The 19,204-nt window shown below is 41.4% G+C and overlaps 1 protein-coding gene across 3 annotated transcripts in view; it reads left to right on the top strand.

The window, feature by feature from the left end:
* Positions 1-16,835: 16,835 nt before the first annotated feature.
* Positions 16,836-19,204, top strand: part of Pkib (cAMP-dependent protein kinase inhibitor beta) — a 101,499-nt gene continuing 99,130 nt past the window's right edge. Inside the window, exon 1 of one of the 3 annotated variants that reach the window (XM_052751308.1) lies at positions 16,836-16,966. The gene's annotated coding sequence lies outside the window, so the exon portion shown is untranslated. The remainder of the gene's footprint in view (positions 16,967-19,204) is intronic. The other 2 variants (XR_008221264.1, XM_052751309.1) reach the window with 2 other exon arrangements.

The raw sequence follows: 19,204 nt of genomic DNA, 5'->3' as shown, positions 1-19,204 counted from the left end.
CAGTGGATGAGTCATTCTCTACTTTGTGTGGGTAGACTGTCTAAGAGTAAACAATCATCTATTGAGCCCAAAATGGCAATGACCAATAAGACCAAATGAAGTAAAGCAATTCATAAATTTGAATTCTCAGTCAGCTGAAAAGTAAGCTAGAGTCATAGGCTCTATGACTCATGGTGCTCATACACTCTTCGGCTCCCAGTCTTGGTCAGAGAAGCTTCTGTTTGCAGTGGGTTAAGTTTGTCTTTATTTGTGTTCTAATGGTTAGATGCAGTCTTGGTACTGTCAGATGGTTTCTCATATTGTGTCATTGTTATTTCTGCTATATATTTCTAGCTGTATTTTAAAATTAGTTTTTAATGTATTTTAAAAACATTTGATGATTTCATACACACACGTATTTTGGTTATATTCACCACCAATGGCCTTTTCTCATATTGTTCTCAATCACACTGGACCTCTTCTTTCTAACAGGTCTCCCTCTTACCTTCATGTCTTTGTTGCTGTTTTTGTGTGTGCACGTGTTTTGGAGACTGTGCTGGTTAGTTTTTGCAAACAACACAAACTAGAGTCACTTGGCAAGAAAGAACTTCAGTTGAGACATTGCCTCTATCAGATTGGCCAGTGGGGTATTGTCTTAACTAATGATTAACATGTGAGGGTCTACCTCACTGTAGGAAGTGATTACCCTTGGGAAAGTGGTCCTGGGATATATATATATATATATATATATATATATATAGATAGATAGATAGATAGATAGATAGATAGATAGATATAGATAGATAGATATAGAGATAGAGATAGATAGATAGATAGATAGATAGATAGATATTAGATAGATAGATAGATAGATAGATATCTATATCTATCTATCTATCTATCTATCTATCTATCTCAAACTGAGAAAGCCAGGGGAAGCAAGCTTTTAAGCAGAATTCCTCCATAATCTCTGCTTCAGTTCCTGCTTTTAGGTTCCTGCCTTGAATTTCTGCCTTGTTTTCTTCTAAGATGGACAGCAACCTATAAGCCAAATTTACCCTTTCCTCCCTGAATTATTTTTAGGAAGTATTTTATCACAGTAACAGAAACCAAACTAGGTCAATGGTTACTAAATTTAGTTAGGGTTGTTTACATGAGTATAAGTAGAGGATTATTTACCAGGACATGGACAATAGTGGCTACAGCACTGAAGAAAATGATCTACTTTCTCCCAGCAATCATTAACTACCTAGTTATTAACTAACTCCTCAACTAGGGGTAGGGCTTCATGAGTACCTCCTCATCCATGATAGAAGGTTATGGGCCCTGCTTATAAGGCCTTATGCAGAGCTGGTGTGAGTTCATGATAAAACAGCCTTGCCATATCTAGAAGACAGTATTTAACGGTACTCTCTAGCATCTGGCCCATGTATTATTTCTACTCTCCCTTCCACAGTATTCCCTGAGTCTTGGGAGTGGGGGTGATTCATGTGGTAATATTGTATTTGTGCTGAAATATGGTGATATTTTATTTGTGCTTTAATAAATAAAGCTTGCCTGGAGATCAGAGGAAAAACCAAGCCATTATAAGTAAACACAAAAGTCATGCAATGTTAGCACATGCCTTTAATCCTATCACTTGGCAGGCCGGGATCTGTCTGGATCTCTGTGAGTTCAAGGCCACACTGGAAACAGAGCCAGGTGTGGTGGCACACGCCTTAAATTCCAACAGTAGTTAACCATGGAGATCTGAAGGTCTGTACAGAGGGATAGGAAGTGACAGAGCTGGACAGGAAGAGGAAGTGATGTAGCTGGACAGAGAGAGCAAATCAAATGGCAGAACAGTAAGGCATATAGGCATGGGTAGACAGGAAGTCACTTGTATTTGGATGATAAGGTATGGGTGAGGCGAGATTAGCTTGTGGCTGTTCTTATTCCTCTGATCTCGCTCAGGCTTTTTTTTTTTTTTTTTTTTTTGGTTTTTCGAGACAGGGTTTCTCTGTGTAGCTTTGCGCCTTTCCTGGAACTCGCTTTGGAGACCAGGCTGGCCTCGAACTCACAGAGATCCGCCTGGCTCTGCCTCCCGAGTGCTGGGATTAAAGGCGTGCGCCACCACCGCCCGGCATCGCTCAGGCTTTAACCCCTATATCCAGCTCTGTGTTTTTTATTTAATAAGACCATTTAGAAATTCATCTACGGATACTGATAACCTGTTTCAGAGCTGAGCACTCAACAATTACTTACTCTCAGCACTTTGACCAGTTATGAGTCTCTGCATTAACCAGCACCCACTGCAAACAAGGCTGACCAGTTATAAGTCTCTGCGTTAACCATCACCCACTGCAAACAAGGCTGACCAGTTATGAGTCTGCATTAACCAATACCCATTTCAACCAAGGATGACCAAGGCTGAGAGGAGCACCAGCCTATGATCTAGCTGTCTTTTCAGCTGACTAATAATTCAATGCTTCAAGTAACTTAACATCATATTTGTATTTTGCATGCCTGTTCTGTGTGCTCTGTACCTCTGACACTTTTAAATCTTCAAAGAATGCTTAAAGAAATGAAAAGAAATATAGGCTCAGTGCTAAAGGAGAGGAATCTTAGACACATGAATGGAAATGTTTAATTTTTTTCTATTTGGTCTTTAGTGAGGATTAAATTTAAAAGTCTTCTTGAGAAAATTCCTCCCCAAATATCACATAGGTCCCACCCTCTTCATAAAAGAGACATGTGTTTGACTTACAGTTGGTAGTCCAGCAGATGAGGGGACCTAAACTTGAAAGAACAATCAAGGAAATGGGACTCAAGCCTGGAGATGGGGAATCAAGAATGAACTTCATAGTTAAGGGAGGTGCTTGCCTAGGATTACAGGCCTGTGATACCACACCAGTAAGAACATGCATTTTGTGGCCCACCTCTGTTTCTTTACATTGCATTTGTTTACACATTGCTTTGTTTCCAGGTATTTTTTTTTTCTTAAGTCCTGTTCTTATAAATTCTGTGGGTCCTCTGCACTCCAACACTGAAGATTGAACCTGGCATAAACACTTGATCATTGAGACACTTCTAGCCCTACATTGTGGATTTTTATACTATATGCTTTAGAGGTCCTTGCTCCGTGAGCGAATATCAGAATAATGGAAGGTGCTGTGTGCTGTGTGAATATGTGAAGTATGAAAGGTAAGAAAGTGAGTTCTGCTGAGGCTGTATATCCACAAATTAGCAGTAGTTTCTTGGAAATCCCATCACATGCTACTAACTTGAAACTGTGAGAGTAATGGAAGATAATATATGTAATCACGTGCTCCAACAAAGTCAATTTAGATTACACTAAAAAACCCACAACATTTTCAGTCTGAGTAAGTGTCTCAAATATTTGCTATTTATATTTTTTGGAAAACATCTGAAATTCACTTTTGACTATTATGAAATGTTTCACCTGTTAATACATACATATTTAACCAGAGAATGTCTCCCTGTTACTTCAAAAATCAGAAAAATATGTGTGAAAATCATAATTAGAAAGGTGGAGTTCCTAAACATAATTTATATGGAAGCAGGAAAGTATACATAAATGCTAAATTTTTGGTAACAACAGTGCTATCTGAATAAAATATTTATCTTTCTGACCTCTGAGCCCACTGCTGGCCAACACATCATCTTAAAATGAAGCTTCATTTTAGAATGAAGAGCTTTGTGGATGACTCCTATACAACAAATATTAGTTAGAGTGAGGCTTAGAACCTTATTTATGGATACTTAGATGATGAGTAGGGGAGGTCACAGGGTTCAGGGGCTGGACAAAGAAGTTTTGACACAGCGTTTTATGACTTAGTTGTTAAGATGTAGAGTAAATGATTTACCTGTTTGTGTTCAGTTTACTCTTGCGTTGGAGGCAATAATACTATACATTGCACACATTGCCTTGTTCATGCCATAATGAGATCATGATGAATAACACATGGCTCCTTGGGAGTTCAGGAAACAAGAAGAGTTATTTTTTTTTTTTTGTCTCCAGGGGAATTATAAACTATGGGTAGGGTGTAATGTGATAACCTTGTATTAAGAGTTAATCTGGTGAGTGTAGACACCAAAGGGATGAGAGTTTAATCTCCAGAGCAAGTATTGTAGCTGGAGCTTTCCTGCCTGGCCCACAGTCAGGACAAATCTCTCTCACCCGCCAGTCCCAAGCCGCTCAAACCCGATCAAGTAAACCCAGACACTTATATTGGTTTCAAACTGTATGGCCATGGCAGGCTTCTTGCTAACTGTTCTTACAGCTTAAATTAATCCATTTCTATTAATCTATACCTTGCCACGTGGCTTGTGGCTTACCGGTACTTTACATCTTCCTTATCCTGATGGCGGCTGGCAGTGTCTCCCTCCCCCAGCTTCCTGTTCTCTCTCTTTTCCTCTGTTAGTCCCGCCTATACTTCCTGCCTGGCCACTGCCAATCAGTGATTTATTCATTGACCAATCAGCAACACATTTGACATACAGACCATCCCACAGCACTTCCCGTTTTCTTTTCTTAAAAAGGAAGGTTTTAACCTTTACATATCTCCAAAGTCAGCTTGGTATATTTGGGAATTTGGGCGTAGCTTCTCTTACTACTTCCTGCTGGAGGGGGGCGCTGTATCTTATGGGGAAACAAAGAAAATTTTAGGATCATGGAGTAGTCCGTGAGGCTGTATCATCTGAGCCAGTTGTCTTGAAACGGTTCTGGATGTTGGATCATCTGGGCCATGGTGTCATCGGAGACCTTTCAGGGGGTCTTGGCTGGTCAAACCTGATGTATCTTACTCTGGAACAAATCCATAGCCTTTTGCTTTCTGTGGAAACAAAAGAGACTCTTTTCCAAAGCAACATATCCTTACATCCAAATTTTGAAGTCAAAGTATCTTTAAAATATACATACTGGTTTAACTCAGCTTCCTTTACAATCAAACATCTCTCTGTAGTTAAGAATCCCAAAGACAACACAATCCAGACTCTCTGTGTAATAGTCATCTCTACGTGGCTTATTTTTTATATTAATTTTACTGTCTCTTTAAAGACTTTATTTTTTAAAACCATGTATTTGTTTCTATACTGTATATATCACCTTTTTTTGTCTCTTTCAAGCCTATGTATATTTTACACACATTTTAAACTATTATATCTGAATCTGTCTTATTGTGAATCTATTGCTTTAAGCTGTAGCAGCTGTGGCTGCTGGCTCCGCCCACCTCAGTTTCCCAACGTGGCGTGGTACTTTACCACCAGCTCTGGGAGCTATCGTGGGTCTATGCTTTTATCCAAGCAGCATGTAGCCCAAAAACCTCTTTTGTTTTGTACTAGCAAAGGCTAAATCCATAATGTAGCTTAATGTGCCACTTGCAGAGGCCTCATTCCCGCCATACTGCAGGTCGAGCGCGCACGCCAGCAACCTGCCAGTAGCTCAAACCGGCAGCTGCCGCTCATTTGAGAGAGACAATTAGGAAGCTGTTTTTAGCTCCGTTTTAGAATCTTTTTTCTCAGGTTTTAGGTGGAAACTCTTGCCACCACGTTGGACGCCATTTGTAGCTGGAGCTTTCCTGCCTGGCCCACAGTCAGGACAAATCTCTCTCACCCGCCAGTCCCAAGCCGCTCAAACCCGATCAAGTAAACCCAGACACTTATATTGGTTTCAAACTGTATGGCCATGGCAGGCTTCTTGCTAACTGTTCTTACAGCTTAAATTAATCCATTTCTATTAATCTATACCTTGCCACGTGGCTTGTGGCTTACCGGTACTTTACATCTTCCTTATCCTGATGGCGGCTGGCAGTGTCTCCCTCCCCCAGCTTCCTGTTCTCTCTCTTTTCCTCTGTTAGTCCCGCCTATACTTCCTGCCTGGCCACTGCCAATCAGTGATTTATTCATTGACCAATCAGCAACACATTTGACATACAGACCATCCCACAGCAAAGTATTTCAAGTTTCAGATGGCAGAACAATCAGAAATCTTTCCTGGTCTAGTTTGGCCAAGGAGTCAAGGAGAGCCAAGGGTGAGCAGAGAGAGACTAGAGGTAGAGGGGACAGTGGGGCTGTGGTACATGTGTAGTGTATTCTCCCGTGTCTGTCCTCTGCACCTTTATTTCTATTGACAAGGATGGAGGATAACATAGATATGAGACATGTAAAGTGTGAAAAAACATCTGTCAAAGCTAAATTATTCTAAAGATGTGCATTTCCTTTAGAAACGTTCCTGCCTGTCACGATAGTCTATTTTGTAAACATTAAATAATAACAAACAAAAACCTCAAATCATATTGATTTCAGCCTTCTAGGCAGATGATGGTTTATCTACCATTTAAATTTCTCTTTCAGGAAGGAAGTCCCAGAAACCTAGATTCTCCATGCTGAATAATTCTATAGTTAGCAAGTTCTCTTTCATCTGATCTTTGCATTTCAACACTCCCATCTACTTGCCCACATTCACACATTGCATACACATACATTGCACAAGGCTAGGACAACCACATGAGTACTGAGTTTCCTTTGGATAAATGAAGGAGTACTTGTCAGTATTGCTTTGAGGTGTTAATTTAATTGATAGACTATTTGAGGTGTTAATTTAATTGATAGACTATTTGAGGTGTTAATTTAATTGATAGACTATTTTCTAATGCTTTCTTTAAAAGAATAGAAAATGAAATGTTGAATCCATTTCAAGTATCTTGGTTGTTGTCTTAGTTAGGGTTTCTATGGCTATGAAGAGACACCATGACCACGGAAACTCTTATAAAGGAAAACATTTAATTGGAGTGCTTCACTTACAGTTCAGAGGTTCAGTCCGTTATCATATGGTAGGAAGCATGGTGATGTGCAGGCAGACATGGTGCTGGAGTAGTAGCTGAGAGTCCTACATCTTGCAGGCAGCAGAAAATGGTCTGTGTGTTACACCGAGGGAAGCTTGAGCAAAGGAGCCCTCAAAACCTACCCCCACAGTGACACACTTCCTCCCAACAATGCCACACATACTCCAACAGGGCCACACACACCTCCTAATAGTGCCACTCCTGTGAATTATTATGAGGCCAATTGCATTCAAACTACCACAGTAGTGAATTACCTATTCAGAATGAATCTGAGTCTCAGAGTGATGGCAGGAAGGTAAATTCAAAAGATATTTTAGTGGTCCAGAGCTAACTAAAAAGAACAAAGAAGGAAGGAAAGAAAATGTTTGTTCACCATCTTTTTCTGATAACTCCTCATAGACTGAACTTATTAAAGCTGGTTTAATACAGTAGTTAAAATTCAAACCAAGATCCCAGTAGCCTGCTCTGGTTTCTTTAGAGCATTTAAACCATGAAATTGCTCTTGGCAGTTTCATTTGTTTCAGTGGTGCTAGGGTTTTTAATTGTATGTTAGACTTTATTTAATGTCTCAGTTAATTTTCTATTGTGATAAGACACTGTGACCATGGAAACTTATAGAAGAGTTTATTTTGGGCTTACAGTTTCAGAGAGTTAGAGTCCATGACCATCCTGGCAGATGCATGACAGCAGGGTAGTAAGCTTGCATTGGAGCATAGCTGAGAGCTTGCTTACATCTGGATCCGCAAGCATGAGACAGAAGGAACTAATTGAGAAAACTGTGGACTTTTGAAATCTCAACCTGCCTCCTATGGCACACCTCCTCCAACAAAACCTTTCTGAGTCCTTTCAAACAGTTTCATCAGCTGGGGATCAAGCATTCAAACATCTGTCTATGGGGCCATTGTCATTCCAATTAAAGAATCAAATTTGTGACTTTTCCAAATTTAATATTTAACCTCAGCAAATAGAGCCAACATTTTACACTTCTTTTATGCATTAAAAACAATAAATTTAAATTAATGATCTTTTTTTTATATCTGATATTGTCCAGTAATGACTCTTTTTTGGCAGCTAGTAGGACAAGATTTGCATCAAGGATCGCTCTTGATATCTGCAAACTTTTTGTGGATAATTTCCTTTTAATGAAATGACTAAATAACTTTAAACTAAATGGTTGAATGAATTGACTAGATAACCTCCAGCATTCCTTTTTGATCAAAATTTCCATTATTGTAACTTTAAAAATTTAAAGATGATGAGTTTTTAAGTAACTTGATTGGACCCCCCCATCAGAAGATTGAAAATTGGTCTTATTTTAAAGTATGGGCTCAGATGAATTCTGTAGAATTCTAATCATTTACAGACTCATGAAGGAGTTACATTTGAAACACTCCAAAGTCAAACACCCTCAAAATTCTGATTTGAGTAATCTGGGGCTCATTTTCAGGAAAGGAGGACTCTTGTATTTTGAGTGGTTTTTCCATGTAATCTGTCTCACTCTCCTGAGACACTATTTATGAACTGCATTTGCCATGCCAGAAATCGGATTAACTTGAATACTAGGATTACTGTTCAGTGATGAAAGGAATTTTCTTCCTTAGAGTAAGGCAAGTACAGTTAATCCACAGTGAAACCTCAGAAGATCAACTACTGAACTTAAGATGCACATACAATAGGGCTTTTCAAATTTAAAATGATACAAATGGTTGGAGATCTCATTTAAGGCCAACTGAGGTTTGTAAGTTCTAGGATGGGTCTACAGGGTTTTTTGAACTACTTAAAAATTTTCATTTATTTTATACCTGACCACAGCTTCCCTTCCCTCTTCTCCTCCTGCCCCCACCCCACTACCTTGCATTCCCTCTTACCCCCACCCCATCCACTCCTCTGTTTCTGGTCAGAAAGGGGCGGGCCTCTCATGAATGTCAACAAAGCATTGCATATCAAGTTGAGGTACAGTTTTATGTTCCCAAGACACTTCAATTTTACTGCCTCGGAGAGCTTATGGAACCACACTACACACCACTCTAACACGTAGGGACAGGGATAGTTAATACTCTTAATTTGAAATCATGTGTGCTTGGAGATCACTTCTCTAGGGATCTTTTATAGACTAAAGCATTGTTGGTAAAAGTGTGTGTGCCAAGCCAATGTGTATCTGTGCTATTTACTCATCATGTATTTCAAGATCTTTTCATTATTGAGAATTTTTGTACAACGAATTTTGCCACATTCACTCTCCTTCCCCTAACTTTCTAGATCCACTCCCACCTTCCCTTCCCTCCCAATTTTGTGCACCCACCTTTACTCCAATCAAGTATTCTTGGAGGTGTGGTCTTCCACTGGAGCATGGTTGATTTATCAGAGGCTGCACTTCAGAGAAAACTGGCCCTTTCCCAGCAGCTAACAATTGCCAGTAATTCCTCAGCCAGGTGTGCAGCTTCATGCTTAGCAACCCTCTCTGTGCTGGAAATGTGTCTGGTTTGGTCTTGACAAGGCTTGTTCATGCCATCCCAACTGACAGGAGTTCATATGTACAGCTACCCTTCTGTGTCTGGATGATAGCATCTCATTGTAGCCACCCACCTGCCTCTGGCTCTTACAGATTTTCTGCTCCCTCTTCTACAATGATTCCTGAGCCTTTAAGGGAAGGGGATGTGATATATATATTCTTACTAAGGGTGTCTGAAGACTCTTATTCTCTGTATGTGGGCTAGTTGTGGTTCTCTATGTTGATCATCATTTAGTGTAAATGAAGAGACGTCTTAATCTATGAGTATCGTGATGTCATTAGGAGTTTGTTTAATGTCTATTTAGTAGAATAATAGTAGTAGATTCTCATTTAGGGCCTATGACCTGTCTAGCCATTTGTTCTTGACTAATGATAGTTCCAGGCATGGGTTTTGTCTATTGAATTGAGCATTAAATCCAATCAGAAGGTAGTTGATTACTCGCATGATGTTCATATTACTGTTTTACCAATGCCGTGTATTGTTAGGCCATTCATTACTGTGATTCTCAGAGCTCACAGATGGGTATGGATGGTGCTTTTTCTCTCTTCTGATGGCATGCATAGCACCTTCCAGCACTAGGAAAGCTGAGCAGTAATCATGAAGTTTCCAGGTCAGTCCCAGCTTGATTTGTCTATGTTCTATGACTCAAGTATATAGTCAGCTATACAGTCTTACTGTCAAGTTCTGGAAGATTACCAAGAGGAGGTGTTGGCAATAGCTTCTAATGATTGGGGATCTTTGGAAACTCACTGGCTAACACCTTCAGAAGATGTAACCCATTCCCAGGAGTGGGCTTTTTGTTTGTTAGTCTGTGGTGTCTACTAGCGACACTGTTGCCTCTTTATAGGATAACTCCACTTTATATTTCTTATGTCTGTGGAAAGATGTACATTAGGAATATTCTGCAGTAGTAGATTTCCATACGACTTTTTGGGAGAATATTTAGTGTTATTTATCCCTCTCAGTTTTTCTTTTCTACACTGCCCTCCCCTTCCTGACCCTGGTTTATCCTTTCCTGTCTCATAATTCTCTTTGAGGCTTTTGTCAAAGTGCATTCTATCTTCCTCTGCCCAGATAACTTATACATAAACAAAGAGCAGAGGGAAAAAGAATTGGCTGCAGTAGGTTCATAGACTTTCATTTTAAAACAACATCAGTTTGTATAGTTTTGATAAGTAAATACTATAAAAATACTTTGTGAGAATGGGGGTATTTGTTAATAAAGATTTGTTGATCATCAGTTTAATGAAGAAGCTGAGAGGATTACCAACTCTGAACTGAGAAATTTTTTGTATTTATTCCTTTCCTTGACTTCAATGTAGCTCTTCATGGTGACTTTATCAACTGTGGTGGAGATTACAGCTAGAAATTAGCCCTGTACTGATAATGAGTTATTTATAAATAGATAATATTTGTAAGTGCTAAAGTATTTTAAAGAAAATAAACTTAAATGTAATCCTAGGTAAAACTTCTTTTGTTCATATTTAATATGAAAATGCTACATAATTTTAACAGAATGTCAATATCAATTGCCATTTTATATAAAAATCTAGACATAAAAAGTTAAGACCACAGAAGTTCCCACAAAGTTAAGAATAGAGCTGGTTATCCCAGAATTATATCATCCACAAAATTCTCCAGATTAATTTCCTCTGCGAAAATGCAACTAAGTTCTTTCTCTTCTTTAAGATTTATTTCACTGAGTCTGAATTACTTATTGAGTGCACTGTGTGCGATGAGTTGTTACTATATGTTTTGTTGCAAAATGTTTTATATGAAAACACAAAAACTATAAAAACCAAAAATCTAAAAAGACTATGGGACATTTGCTCTACTTGAAATGTAGTAACCTGCACCACATTTACCCTTTGGCCTAGGAAAGTTACCAAAGCGGGTAATTGGTATGTTTCTTAGATGTTGCATGCCAGGCAGCTCAGGATAGTTAACCGTGAGAAAGAAGGAACAAGGGAGGACCATACTGGGGCCTCGGAGCACTGTCTAAAGAGAATGTCCAAGCTACCGTGCAGAGAGGAGTACTCAAGCCAAGTTCAGTCATCTTCCAGAGTTGACTAGATGGAGTTGGTCCTTTGCACAGCGCAGAGTTCTCTAGCAATGGGATCTGAATGGAAAAGAACTTGAAATCTTTAGATCTTCACAAATCTTCAGTTCAGTCCAATCTTTGTTTTCATGTGAGAAAACTACTTAAGACTGGAAATGAGTCACCTGATTAGTCATACCCAGGGAATGAGCAGCAGAAGTTAAATAGTTCACTTTCCTTCCAGCAAAAATAGAAAACATCTTATTTTAAGAGACAGGTATACTTATAATGCCAGTGCTGGGAGGCTGAGGGGGGACGAAGGTGAGTCTGAGGCCTCCCTGAGCCACACAGTGAACACATTGATCCTGTATCAAAAGAAGGGGGTGGGGGAGAAGAAGAAGAAGAAGAAGAAGAAGAAGAAGAAGAAGAAGAAGAAGAAGAAGAAGAAGAAGAAGAAGAAGAAGGAATGGGAAGAGGCTGAGAGGTAGAAATTTATTTATTACCTCAGAATGGGAGAAAAGTAAGTCCTAGATTAATATGACTTCTTTCTAACCATACCTCACACAACTCAATACAAAGCTTCAAAACACCAAACTCTTGCCAGATATTATAACAAAATATGAATGGTCAAGAATACTAATACTTGAAAACAAAAATGCTCTTCATCTACCCAGTGAGATAAAGTCACCAAATCTGGCTTTCCATAAGAATTGTCAGGCTTGTAAGAAGGCTGGAAAATCTGATCAAGATTCTGAAGAGAAGCCAGGAGTGGTGGTGCACACCTTTAACATCAGCACTCGGGAGGCAGAGGCAGGTGGATCTTTGTGAGTTCGAGGCGAGCTTGTTCTACAAAGCCTGTTCCAGGACAGTCAGGGCTACACAGAGAAACCTTGCCTTCAAAAACCAAAGGGGGAGAGAGACAGAGAGAGAGAGAGAGAGAGAGAGAGAGAGAGAGAGAGAGAGAGAGAGAGAGAGAGGAGAGAAACCAGCAGAAGCAGATCTGCTTTGACACAGATATCAGAGAAGTTATTGTAACCACATCCCATATGGTAGTGAAAAAGGAGGGGAAAGTAAGGATATTAAGTAGACAGAATTGAGATATGAAAGAAAAAAAGGCCACAGATGATGCTTCCAGAGCTGAAAACTGTAGTCGCTGAGATTAGAAATGCAATGTGCAGAATTAGCAGTGGGTTAAGTGCTGTGCAGTAAAAAAAAAAAACAAAAACAAAACAGTGAGTTTAAAAGCATGGCCTTAGAAGTATGGAAAATAAAACACACAGAGAAAAAGAGACAAACAAATGAATGTGGCCTCTCTAATCTGCTTCAGCTGTCCAAGTGCAAGGTCACAAGCATGGCCTTATTCTGGAATTACAAAGTTGGAATCATCCAAGAAGGGGGAAAAAAAAATCTATACCAAGACATGACTGAAAGGTTGCCAGTCCAAGAAGGTCAATGAGTATTATGGTTTAGAGCTTGTATGTCCCTAAAGGCGTGAGTACTAAAGGTTTGCTCACCAGCCTGTGGTGCTATTTGGAAAGGCTGAAGCCATTAGGGAATGGAAACTAGGTCACTGGGACATGTCATTGAAGAGTTTATTGAGACAGAGGCACTCTCTCTGTCTCTCATTGTTCCCAAGCTGGTTGAGGTGAGCAGACCACCATGCTTTCCGGCCATGAGGTACCTGTGCCACTGTAGGCCCAAAGCACAGAGCCAAGAAAATATTCGCTAAGACTTGTGAAACCATGAGTCGAAACTAACCATTCCTCCTTCCAAACCTTTTATCTTAAGTGTCTGGATAGTTGCAGGAAACTGACTTGTAGTGCAAATCCTAATTGGTCTTAATAATTAAAAACCTGGAGCTAGATATCAGGGTAAATGCTGAAAGATCAGAGAGACAAAGGAGCAAGCCACACCCACACTCTTACCTAGCCAACTCCTCAGCTGAAAAAGTTGAGCTCTTGTCTCCACCCTGCCTTATCACTTCCTCTCTCCTCCCAGCCATAACACTTCCTGTTTCTTCCTTACAAGTGCTGGTCTTAGAGGTGTGTGTCTCTCAAATCCTGGAATCCAAGGCATGAGATATCAAGTGCTGGGATTAAAGGTGTGTGCCACCATTGCCTGGCCTCTAGTGGCTAGCTCCACACTCTGATCTCCAGGCAAGCTTTATTTGTTAGAGTACAAACAAAATATCAGCACACTGACTCACGCAAGGGTGCTCAAATGCACAGAACATGAAAATACCTATTCCAAAGATTTAACATCACTAGTAAATAGAAAGTCTTAAAATCTGTTAAAAAAAAAACCAAAAATACACTTTGGAAATTGAATAAAGTATAGAAACTTCTTTGAAGTATTGAGAAAATGATGTGTTTTCTAACATTTCCATGAACACTTCTCTTACAATCAAATTTTAAAACGAAGGGGTCACTATCAAGTACTCGGTGCAGTCAGAAAGGCCTGGAACTTGCCTGATGCATCTTCAAGTAGTTGATTATAGTCATCCTTCTCTCCTTCTGTTACAAATGTTTCCTTCCTTTCTTCACTTCTACATGATTGGGAGAAAAGGTTATCTTATGCATGCCTATTAATTGGCAATTCCAAGGTCCAAATTGTAGACATAGGTGTCATATCCTAGACATCAGAGAAGAGCTTAAACTCATTGTTGGAAAGAAATAAAATTCCTCCTCAGGCATCATCTCCCTAAAGTTCTAGTCTATAATATAAATTACTCTTCTTCACTTCCCTATAGCTGACCCAAAAAGAATTCATGTGGTTAGAAAACCACTTATGACTCACGGGGGAGGGGGATATTTTGGATTGCCGATAGAAGACAATAAAGATTTAATAAGAGGATCTGCTTTGACAGATTTAGAGTTATGGATAAGATACTCCTTGGTCTAGTAGGATGGCTCAGTGTGTAAAGGCCTTGTTGCCAAGCCTGACACCTCAAGTGTGATCCAGAGCCCGTATTACCTCCCAGAGTGCTGAGGGGGGGGTGAGGGACTTCGATTTCAAGCTTCAGTTCTCAAACTATGAGAGAACAAATACAAACATGCTGGTTTAAATCACCTAGGTTGTGACAATTTGTTATGTCACCCTAGGAAGCTAACATACTCTCTGACAGAACCACAGAGTAGGTTGTTCGTGGCCGTTCCCAACTCCCACTCAGATCTCGGCCAGAACTGCCCTGAACAGAACAGAACTCGGACTGCCTTTGAGACTTGCATGGCCCTTCTCCCTGAAAATCTTGGTGGTCTCTTAAAATGCAATCTCCTTTGATGAAGGAGAGAACCGAATTCCTCTGACCTCTACACATGTGCTGTGGCCCTGTGTCACTTACAATAAATAAACAAATAATGCGATACAGAATTAAAAAAACAACAACAACCCTTCTCTTTAAGCATCTATTTTGTGTGGATACTTTAGGTACTGAGGACATAGTCTCGTGAGTTCAGACAGTTTGAAGTATGTAGTACTTTAAAAGCACATCATTGAGGACTAGTTTTTAAAATCAAATTTGTCCCCAAATGTAGTTTTTTTTTTTTAAATTAAAACTAATTGTAAGTGTAAGGACTACAGTTGAACAATCATAAAACTTTGGTCATTGTCATATAATAACTTATTTAGTTTACCCTCAGACCCCATCGTAGGTCCCTAACAGGAACTAGCTTTAGAATACCTGGGCTTAGATAACACATACTGTATTACATTATAGACTAGTATTAGGACTTAGAAAGGCACCGAATAGCAGGCACATTTCAAAGCTTAAAGACAGATGTAATGCTTGATCTCTTTTATGGATGCATCGTGACTTCATAAATGTTCTCAGAGAGAAAAAAAAAATGCTCTTATCCCAACATTTAGAGGACTCAAGAAAGACATGAGTTTTAAAATCAGCTTAGATCTTTCAAAATACGATTTATTTATTTTTATGTTTGTGTTTGGTCTGCAAGTATGTTTATACATCACGTGCATGCAATGTCTGTGGAGGCCAGAAGAGGGCAACAAAACTTCCGGAACCGGAGTTGCAGTCCGTTGCCCTACACAACATAGGTGCTGGGAATGCAATGCTGGTCCTGCTAAAGCAGCAGGAACTCTTTACCATGGAGCCATCTCCCCAGCTCTCTCTCAAATTTTAAAATCAAATTTATATATGTGTATTGGTGAATGCATGCGTGTGCGTGAGGCACATGTGTAAGTCAGAGCACAATGTATGGGAGTCGGTTTTCTCCTTCTACCACTCCTGGAAATCAGCAAGTCACCGGGTTCGGCAGTCAACACCTTTACCCTCTGGGCCATCTCACAGTTTGGCTTTCCCAGTTTCATCTTTTGCAAATGACCTAACTTTGCTGAGTTCCAGTTTATTACTTGGAAGTAGAGAATTATTAGCACACCGTGGGGTTACAGATATTGAATAACAAACAGTCTAACCATCACACACTTTGTAGACACTTTAAAGGAGTAGACATCTACACTTTGTAGACACTTTAAAGATTTTTGACTGATTGCACTTTAATGTTTCACAGTCTTTTTATGAGAAGGAGATTTGGAAATCGTCAGTGGGGAAGGTGTCAGAGATCTGGGATTCCAGGAAGCCAGATGCAGGATAACTGAGCAGCCCAGTGCTATGAAGACTTGACATTCCGGTTGCTATCATGACATCAGAGGCCACCTCCTCCAGAAGCAAAGAGGAGGCCTCATAGTTTTGTTAGCAGCATCATCTTCAATTTCTTACATTTTTTTTTTTAAAAAAGGGCATTAACAACAGCTTAATAGTAAGAACTTAATTTTCCTTAGTGAGAGTCTAAAAGTGAAGCTTGATATGCATTGATTTCTGCTGTTCACGGCACACACACACACACACACACACACACACACACACACACACAGCCAGGCACGCACGCAAAGTGTTCTGCATGGCGTGAGACTCCAACGTGCTAAAAGAATCCTTGTAAATAAATTTGAACACCCGGATTCCAGGTGCAGACAGACCTGCCTTCTCCAAACATCCCTTGTTAGAGAGCAACGTCTAGACGTCGGGAGCCCAAGCCCTGGGAACTGGGAACGCACCCCGACCTGAGGGACGCATAAGAGCACCTGACAGGCAGCAGAGGAGGTGCGAACTTCCCGCAGCAGTTGTCTCCAGCAAATTCTTAACCGAACCCAGGGGAACTGACTCAGGTTCTCTGTGAACGTGCAGAGAAGAGAGAGAGAGAGAGAGTTTTGCCCTTAGGACGCCGCCCGCCGGGAAGGAAGAGCTACTGTTGCATTTGCCCCCTGGGGCTCGGCGGCAGCGGGCTCTGCTTGCAAGGCAGGTCTTGCGGAGCCGAGCTCAGCTCCCCCCCCCCCCCCGGGGGGGGCGGGACCGAGCCGCTCCCTCCGCCCCACAAATTGCTGCCACTGCCTCCGCCGGGCGCTCAGACGCCGCCGCCGCCGCCGCCGCCGCCGCCGCCGCCGCCGCCGCCGCCGCATCCCACGGCAGAGGCGGCCGCCAGCTCGAGCCGCGTCGCAGCTCCGTGCCGCAGAGAGGCCGGCAGGCGGCACCGCGAGGGACCTGGCCCGGCGCCGCTCGCATCCCTGGCGCGCAGCTGGTACGTAAGCGGGCGGACTGCGAGCGGGGGTCCCCGAGAGCGAGGAGGAAGGGGAAGGACTCGGGGAGTTGGGAGAGACTGAGCGTGCAAACGTGTCAGCGCAACTTTGCTATTTTCCGTCCGGTGGGCACACGCCTAGGACCGGGGAGGGGAAGGGGACATTTAGAGCAGATCCCATCCTTCCACCTGAAGCTGGAGGACTGTGGGAGCGAAGGCAGGTGCGCCCGGGGTGCGGGGGGAGGTCTGCTCATCGGCTTCTACCCGCTGGGCACTGAAAGTGGACTCTGGGGACCGCTGGTTGTAAGTTGCTGAGCCCTGTTCTCCTGTCGCGCCATCAACGCCACGTCGTTTTCCTCCTGCTTCGTTTCCCTAGTGCCCGGCGGCGGTGAGCGTCCACTAGCGCAGCCGAGGTCTGAGTTCCAGCCCGCTCTAAGCGTCCAGAGCGGCTGTGGCGTTAGCCAAGTCACCTCACCTTACCGGTTTTCCCCCATTCCTCCATAAACTATGCCTATGAGGAAACCGGTGACCTCAGGGGTGTCCCGCAGCCCTATCAGACTCTCCCCGGTGCTAAGACCCCAGCCGGTAAAGCAGGAGGCACTCCAGTGGCAGGTGGTCGCAGAGGCTGAGAGGCAGAGGGCGCCCCAGCCCTGGCTGGTCCTGGCTGTTGTGACTGCCGCCTTTGGGGGAGTTTTCTGAAGGCACCTTCTGGAAAGGGTGACCCTGTCGTATGGTCTTCCCGGATTCCATAAGTCAATTTCCTTCTTTAGTTGAAGCCGAGACGATAATGTCAGCGATGGTATCAGAGCGCATTCCTGATTTAGAAAAGCATCCCGAACAGCAGGTGCTGGGCCCGGAGAGAAGCCGTAAAGGCAAACAGTGGGGTTAGCAGCTGGACTCTGCGGGATCAGCAGGTGGATACTGGGCGCTGATGATCGCTTTAGACATAGGTGCAGTCAGGAAAGACAAATCCAAATGAAGCGCTCTTATCAGCGGTTTGATACTGGAGCAGTATTGGATTAGCCTTACTCTTAACAGTTGGATTTCTCTTTGTAAACAGCAACCTTTAAAAATCCACTATCCATTTCACGGGATTTTTTTTTTCCTTCTTGGCGTGTTAAAAAAAAAAAAAAACTTCCTTGAATTTAATATTTAGAAAGCTCAGAGTCTGGCTTATTAAAGTGAAAACTGGTGACCACAACTCTGAAGCCAAAGGTCGTATCTCTGAAACCATTGTGTCCTGTGACTGACAGACACTAGTCGGTGCCCCTCAACTGACACTCTCTCCAGAGAGCTTATTTTCCAAAAGAAGTGTTTAGCAAGATCAATTGATTCAATTTTAAACAGAATCTAATAAAAAAAAAAGCACAGGGAAAAGTTTTAGTAATCAACTATTTTTTTTTTTGTTTATGATTTTCTTCACAAAGTAACACAGACTGGGACATTACTCCATCTAGAATATTTTAAGAAGTGTCAAATTTCATTCTTGTTAAAGGTTTTTTTCTTCCTTCTTTAGTCAATTTAAGCATATGTTTAAGTTAATGATGGATCAATTTGTTTTTCTGATAGTATTGCAATTATTTAAATTCCTATGCAGTTTGCTTTACAGATTTAAACAATTAATGTATTGAGGTATAGATTATAAATTTACACATCATAACATTTACCCTCTTGAGAGGCAAATGATTTTTAGAAAGTCACCCCCTAGTAATGATTTTTAGAACTTTCACCAAGACGCATAATAATTATTATGATCTAGTTTTTTTTTTTGTTTTTTTTTTTTTTGGTTTTTCGAGACAGGGTTTCTCTGTGTAGCTTTGCGCCTTTCCTGGAACTCACTTGGTAGCCCAGGCTGGCCTCGAACTCACAGAGATCCGCCTGGCTCTGCCTCCTGAGTGTTGGGATTAAAGGCGTGCGCCACCACCGCCCGGCATGATCTAGTTTTAATCTTCAGCACTCTGTAAGATCCATTGGGCCTATTTGTAGTCTTCTATTTCCATCCCAACTCCAGGACATTGTGCATCCACTTTTCAGTTCCTATAGGCTTACTTTCTCTAAACATTTCAGACAAATAATGTATTATATGTTCTTTGGTTTCTGGATTCATTTGCAGTATGGTTTGTGGAACATCTGTAATTTGGTAGACATCAATAACTTATTCCTTTTTAACTGCTGAGTAATTTCTCACTGCGTGGGCATACCATATTTTGTCCATTTTCCAGTTGTTTTGCATCTGGACAT

The sequence above is a fragment of the Peromyscus californicus genome, unplaced genomic scaffold (assembly GCF_007827085.1).
Source record: "Peromyscus californicus insignis strain IS unplaced genomic scaffold, ASM782708v3 Scaffold_22__1_contigs__length_63687245, whole genome shotgun sequence".
Classification (NCBI taxonomy): domain Eukaryota; kingdom Metazoa; phylum Chordata; class Mammalia; order Rodentia; family Cricetidae; genus Peromyscus; species Peromyscus californicus.
Note: the sequence above shows the minus strand (reverse complement) of the source record. Positions and strands in the feature narration are given on the sequence as shown.